General features: G+C 41.6%; 1 pseudogene; it reads left to right on the forward strand.

The window, feature by feature from the left end:
* Window positions 1-2146: 2146 nt before the first annotated feature.
* On the forward strand, window positions 2147-4451 carry LOC109199001 (alpha-N-acetylgalactosaminide alpha-2,6-sialyltransferase 6-like; annotated as a pseudogene).
* Window positions 4452-7322: the final 2871 nt, after the last annotated feature.

Raw genomic sequence — 7322 nt, forward strand, 5'->3', positions numbered from 1 at the left:
AGGGAGTGTGGTGAGGGAGATAGGCCTCCCACTTTGGAGGCCTGGAGTCCCAGGGAGGTGGAGTCTAAGACCCGACCTGACAATAGACAAGACAAACAGGCACACACAGACACAAACATGCTTTCCCACCCTCATGCACACATATACAAACACTCAGCACTCACCCAACGTAGGGATAGACATACATGGACATGTACACACAATCATACTCCCCAAACATACTCTATACCCCGGTCCAGGTACCCTCGCCCCAGAGGGGAAACGGCACCCAGACCCAAGAGATGTGACCCTTTCCCCGGGTGGAGGCAAGCAGACCGCCCCAGGCTCCGCAGCAGAAGGGAGGCCAATTCGGACAGCCAACACCTCCTCCCAGTTCCCCGCCCGATGGCTAGTAGAGAACGGGGGTGTGTGAAGACCCCATACCTCCCTCCTCCCGCTCATGTGTAGTGTTGCTGCGTGTTGTTCTAAAGTGCATTTAAAACAAGGGAGGGCATGGTGCTGCTGCCAGAGAGCAGCAGGTGTTAGCACGGCCCCTCCGAGAACCCTCAATGTCTACATGGATTTAAAATTGACAGGTGGGCACCGGCGCCAGAGTAGGGTTGAAAACACAGACCGTCCACTGGACGCCGTTAACGTGGTCACCTCAAGGCCCTATATGTATGTGTGTGTTATGAGAGTGTGAATAATGTGGATGTCTAAGTTGTGGAATAAAATCGAGGCACAGGTGGCCAGAAGGGGACAGAGGGGGGGAATGCCTCCCCTGCACCCTGGTGACACACCCGCACCCCAAGGCCCTACCTGTGTGGGGGGTGTGGTGGAGCGGGAAGAGGGAGGCAGCCGGGGATGGGGAGGAAAAGAAGGGAGGGGCAAGATGCCCCTCCTTAGGGCCAGCTCCCCCGCTGACCCCAGTAGGCACCCCGTCATCATTTCAGCTCCTCCATAAATGAAGCAAGCCTCGATACGCACATCGCGGAACGCCCCTCCATTACTCGACACAAGCTTTGAAGCCTCGATACAGAACGTCACTCACTATCTACAGCAGGGGTGGGCAACTTCCAGTCTCAAGGGCCAGTGTCCTGCATGTTTTAGATGTGTGAAACACAGCTGATTTAAATGGCTACATTACCTCCTCAACATGTCTTGAGGTTGTCCAGAGCCTGGTAATGAACTAATCATTTGATTCAGGTGTGTTGACCCAGGGTGATATCTAAAACCTGCAGGACACTGGCCTTGAGGCCTGGAGTTGCCCACCCTTTTCTGTAAACACAGTGGTGGTTCTGTCATGGTTTGGGGCTGTTTTTCAGCCAGTGGAGTTTTGGATTTATCAAAATTGATAAAAACTGATTATTAATACAGAAAACTACCATCAGAGTGTGTTCGACGATGCAGTACTATTTGGAAAGCATTTGATTGACTGTGGCTTCATTTTTATTAACATGACAATGATCCCAATCACATTGACAGTGTAGTAAAAGCATACCTGGATAGAAAGAGAAAAAAAACACAATATAACACTATGAATCATGGATTGGGCTCAAAGTGGTCAGTGGTATGTCACTCTGGGAGATGTGACATATGATAATGCTGCAATGATCAGCCGGTCGATCAGCCTGTCAGCCAGCAGCTTTATGCTGATGCTGCAGCGGCTGGTGCTAAAAAGCAATCGCTTGTGAGTGTATGTGTTTTTCTTATCTAATGTCTTTGTTATATTAGTAAAAGGGCTGTAGCCAACAGGATTTACGAAAGGGTTATACATGAAGCAAAGAGATGACCTGCTTTGGTAGTGCCTCAAGAGAGAGACATGCCTCAAGATGTTGACATATTATAGTTCAGCAAGTGTTTTCCGCCAGTTTTAATACTGGCGGCCAATTTTTTTGGCAACTTCTGGAAACAACTTTTGGAAAACAACCACTTTTTTGGCATGTCACAGGCTGTTATTTTCATGCTGTCAGTCAGCTGCTTCATGCAGACACTGCAGTGGTCAGCCGGTGGTGAGTAGCTCAGACAGTGAGCATGTGCGTTTTGAGGGTTAGCCTCATTAGCTGCTGCCTCTCAGTTAGCAGTTTGTTTGTACAGAGGAAACAAATTTATGTCAGCTTTTGTCTCACTCTGCATGTATGCAAGTATGTCAGATGGGGCCACTAAAACATCTTTTTGTTACGCTGTGTATGATTTAGGCCTACACTAAATCACTCATAGCAAGAATCAGGGCCAGTTAGAGCTTGCCTTTTTGTGTATTAAAATCTAAAATAATGTGGTTGTGTGCAGTTTAACTTTTTTTTTAACATTTAATTTTGCTGCTGCATTCTCACACACTGTGGTTTTCATTGTCCTTTCTTAATCCGATAAAAAGTAAAAGTAGTGCCTCTAGTTTCCATGTTAGTAAATGTTTTTCTGTATATTGCACCATTATGTTTTACTCTGCAGGGACAACAGAGCCACAGGATGGTGATCTTTGCTGCCATCCTCATCCTGATGACGCTCTTCATCCTGTACAGCTCCAACAATAACAGCAGCATTGATGCTGTCTATGCTTCTTTCCATGTGGCTACCAATCATGCCACCAAGACTACAGACCTGAGGAAATGGACAGGAAAAGACGGCTATGTGCCAGTTTATGGGAACAAAGTAGGTTGTGCACAAACACTCAAAGTTAAAGCTGGAACTATAGTGAACTTTGAACAGAAATCAATATAGAGTCAGTTTCCCGATTGTTAATGCGAGTGAAATTAATTTAGTCTTAGAGACTGACTGTGACACTCATTTGGATGTATAATCTTGTGTTTTATTCTAAATACCTGTGAAGGTATGGCGATACAGACGAAATGGAGCGCATCAAATGCTGCTGAAGTAATTTACTAATATGTATTTTGGCAGAAGCTGTAACAGGATGTCATTAAACTGGGCCCAGCTCAGGCTGTCCTGTGAACGCTATATCCAAGTTGAGTTTTATCTATGCATAGGGGTGGCTTCCTGAACCAGCCAATAGCAAAGAAAAATTGTTGCTTTTTTCCTCTTCAGTAAAAAACAGCATTGACTGGGATGTCGACCCAATCTGAAGTTAGAAACTTGGGATAGGGTGCACAGCCTACATCCTGCCTCCAAATTGTCCCACTGCCTACCATTATAATGCGATCAGAGCTAAAACACCCCGAAAGTCCCTGAAAGAAACCCTTTTTTTTTCTATACTGGATGTTCAGTAATGTCAATAAAGTTTATTATTTTAATCAGGTAGCAATAATCTGATATAGTGATAACCCTGCCTAACACATAGTTGCCACTGGGCTGTAGTTGACTATGTATGGCTAAACCTACACACATTTGCATGACCCATGTTGCTGAAAACGGCTATATTAACTTATTATCATTGTTATGAGCATTGTCAACTGGATTTAGCACTTAGTTTTAGTGTTGTTAGGTTTTTTAAAAATTAAATCAGCACTTAAACTGGTAAAATGTAGACGCCACACCACTGTTGCCGACAGCTATTGTTTTAATATGTTATCTTAAAAAGCTCCATCTTGTGCTTCTTTTCAGAGTATGACCATGCACTGTCATGAGTGTGCACTGGTGACGAGCTCCAGCCACGTCTTGGGTAGTCGAGCGGGAGACGAGATTGACCGCACCGAATGCGTGATCCGCATGAATGACGCCCTACGACGGGGTATGAATCTGACGTCGGGAACCGGACCACTCTGAGAGTCGTAGCCCACTCCAGTGTGTTCAGGGTGGTCCGGAGGCCGAATGAATTCCTGCGACATACAGACAGCCACCAGTGATCATTTTCTGGGGACCCCAAATAAGATTGGGAAAGATGCCAAAGGAACCTTTACAGATTGATCCAGAGAGTCAGCATGACCTACAGAGACTTCTCTTGTTTCACTGTCACACCGAGCAAAATGCGCAGATTTGACAGCCTGTTCCAAAGAGAGACAGGACGTGACCGGTGAGTGTTAAGGGTGGTTATAAAATGTTTTGATAAATGTAACCAAACGCTGTTTTCCTATATGGTTATTTTTTCCTCTCAGACAAAAGTCTCACTCGTGGTTGAGCACAGGTTGGTTCACAATGGTCATAGCCATTGAGATATGTGATAACATCAAAGTATATGGGATGGTTCCACCCAATCACTGTGGGTAAGTATAACATTTGACTTCAACCCATTACAGGGAATTTAAACCAGTTAACCAATAAAGAAATCAATCTGTTTTTCCAGAAGAAAATCTGGATCCAAGAAGATGCCATACCACTACTACAAGCCCAGGGGCGGTGATGAATGTGTAACGTACATCCAGCACGAGAGCAGCCGAAGAGGAAACCACCATCGCTTTATTACAGAGAAACAGGTGTTTGCACGCTGGGGAAAGCAGTACAACATCAGCTTCACTCATCCAAATGGTAAAAAGGACTTTTCTGAAGACTTTTCTCTGGAGTTACAGGAGCACGAATGAGCTTTATCGGTTGGATTTTATTTGAACTTTCCCCAGATGAGGCCTCTTTAAAAAAAAACAAAAAACACACTAAGTATGAATGACGGTCTAATAATGAACCACATCTCGGAATAGATGCATGGGATTTTTTTTTTTTTACAAAAGTTCAGTTTCAAGCCTTTTCCTGAAACCTGGTGTATATTCCACACTGACTTGTGTTTTTTGTAAATAGAAAATGAATTTAAAAAGATTTTTTACATGTTTATTTTTTTTTATTATATATTGAAAAAAGCAGTTTCTCGTGTTAAAAGGGGATCAGCAATCATGTCTAATCAGCTATAACTAAGTGGCCTATAAGGTACTCTTTATAGCTATAGTTTTCTGTTTCATACAGAGGAATCGTATTCTGACGTCACTGCAGACATAGCCAGTATATCCCTAATCCAGTGTACAAATAATCTATATTGGGGCCTTATGGTACAGTGTAAGAGCACAAGTTCAAGAAACCATAAAATACACTGTCAGTATCTTAGCTGGATGAATCCAATTTTTCTGCATACAGTACACCTTTCAGCTCTTAACACAAAGCACCCTAACAGTAGCTTAGTAAGTCTGAATTCGGCACGTTGTATGTAAATAATAAGACAATCTGACCTAAGATTTAGTGTCAGCTAAACTAACTATAATATAGTGTTTATGCTCTTTAGTACCAGCAAACATTAATTTAACAGATACATGATTTGTTTCAAATATTTCACTGCTCTTAAGTCAACTCTGACAGAAAAGAAATGCTACTTTTGTGGACATAATCAGACCTCTTAAATCATATGGGAACCCAATTTATTATGGAAAGACCTTTTTAGTTATAGGTACTAACTATGTGCTGATTTTCAAACAAAGATGCAGAAGGCTAATTTCCAAAAATGACCAATATTCTGAGACCAGGGCATATTAGAGGGTCAAAAATAAGGGAGCTACTTATGTACAGTGTAAAATTCACACATTCCTCTCTGAAAGGAGCAATATGTTTTCTACAGTATAGTGCCAGTTGAAAGATTACTAGTGAACTGTCTGCCTGAATCTGACCTTAAACCGTTTCACCTCAGTGGTGTCGTGGTGCATGTGGCTGTAATTCAAATCGTCCGCGGTACACATCGTGCTCTTGCTGTGAAATCTCAGTGAAATCTCAGTTTGAAGCAGAGAAGCTTCCTAAACTGTGACAATAATTTTGCAATTATCTTTAAGAATTTGCACTGTCATCACTGTGCATGAAATGCGATTTTAAGGTCCGGAAGCCTGAGCCTTTTTTCTTTTGAAATTAGTAAAAAGAAAATTTTTTAAAGAATATGAAGATACATAGATGGTACTGACTGCTGAAAACTAAGTTGCCTGCTATATATACTGAGATAACAGCCTGAAGTAGATTTATGCAACCCAGATTTTCAGGCGTTCAATAACCACAGTTTTAGGCATATCGGACTGTGTATATAACTGAATGCAGTACAACAATGTCAAGTGTTGCTTCAACAGCTATAACCAACATGAATGAATTAATGCAGGATTACGATAAATACGAAGATGTACCAAAAACTTTAGTCAGTTTAAGTTTAGAACCTGAGACAGTGGCATGCAAAACACATACAAAAGTTTGAGAGCTGAAAAGTCTTGTAATCTTACAAGAAAAGCTTCCAGCTTGAAGAAAAGCAGCAACATGTTTTGGGTTTTTTGTAAATGCAAATGTATGTTTAACTGACTGGTTTAGAAACTCAGACTCAGAGGGTTAGTGACATTTATTTGTACATTCTGCACTCTACATGTGTTGGGGTTTTTTTGGTTTTTTGTTTTTTTTAATGAAAAACAAACATTTAAGTGCCAGTTCAAGCATGTGAATTGTTTTTGTGTTTTAATAATCATTTGTTGAGCCATGTAGAAAGAGAACGAGAGAATGAAGACTAGGTTACATCATTAACAGATACGTTTTGACTTCTTGCAGGAGATATTGCAAAAAATGCCAGTTATGGATAATAAACAACATGTGGTAAATGCCAATTGCATGATTTGTCTGCTAATACTTGACTGACTCTTTAATGAACCACTGGTGTAGTGCTGCTAAAATATCCACTGTTAGCTTACCACAGTTAGCTCCTTCATATTTGTAATTTCTTGAAATTAAGTTGCAACTTTAAAGTTACAGTGTGTTAAATCTCATCACTGGATGTCAGTAGATTGCAGTCAGGGGAGTACAAAAATGGAACTCAGTTAAGTTCAAGTGCATAATCCTAGCTGGCCATCGTTCATCTTTTGTGACTGTAAGCTGTCAGTCTGATGTCTGCCTCAGGTGTCAATGTCTGTTTACTCCGGAGGAAGCGGTAAAACTTTGTGAAAGGAGTCCATGAGCCATGAAGCTGACTTCTGTACAATGACAGTTATACTGAGGTGAGTTGTTGAAGATATCCTGAACTTTTCTGTGCATTTTTTTTGTCACTGTTAGCTGCTGTTAGCCATATTTTCTTTGAAATGGCTCTAACATTATTGTTGGACACTTGGGATACTGAGGGGGGAAGGGGGGCACAGAATGTAATCAAACTGTTTATTAGAGGGAAAGTGTGATTTTTCTGTCTTTTTCTTTTTTAGACACTCAAGCCTGACATTAGCAGGCATAATGTTAGCTTATAACCAGCTGTTGTTTAGCTGGCTTGTCAGCTGTCTGCAGTTCAGGAAATTAGGCTCGAGGTGAGGAAGAAGAGAATGAGGTAGAAATGGGGGAGAAGGGGAAGGAGATGAGAAAGAGATGAAGAAAATACACATACAAATGTTAAAGGGTCAAATATAATTTGAAAGAGCTATTTGTGGTCTCTATATTAAAAGTAACTTATAAGACATATGTATATG

The sequence above is a fragment of the Oreochromis niloticus genome, unplaced genomic scaffold (genome assembly GCF_001858045.2).
Source record: "Oreochromis niloticus isolate F11D_XX unplaced genomic scaffold, O_niloticus_UMD_NMBU tig00006830_pilon, whole genome shotgun sequence".
Classification (NCBI taxonomy): Eukaryota; Metazoa; Chordata; class Actinopteri; order Cichliformes; family Cichlidae; genus Oreochromis; species Oreochromis niloticus.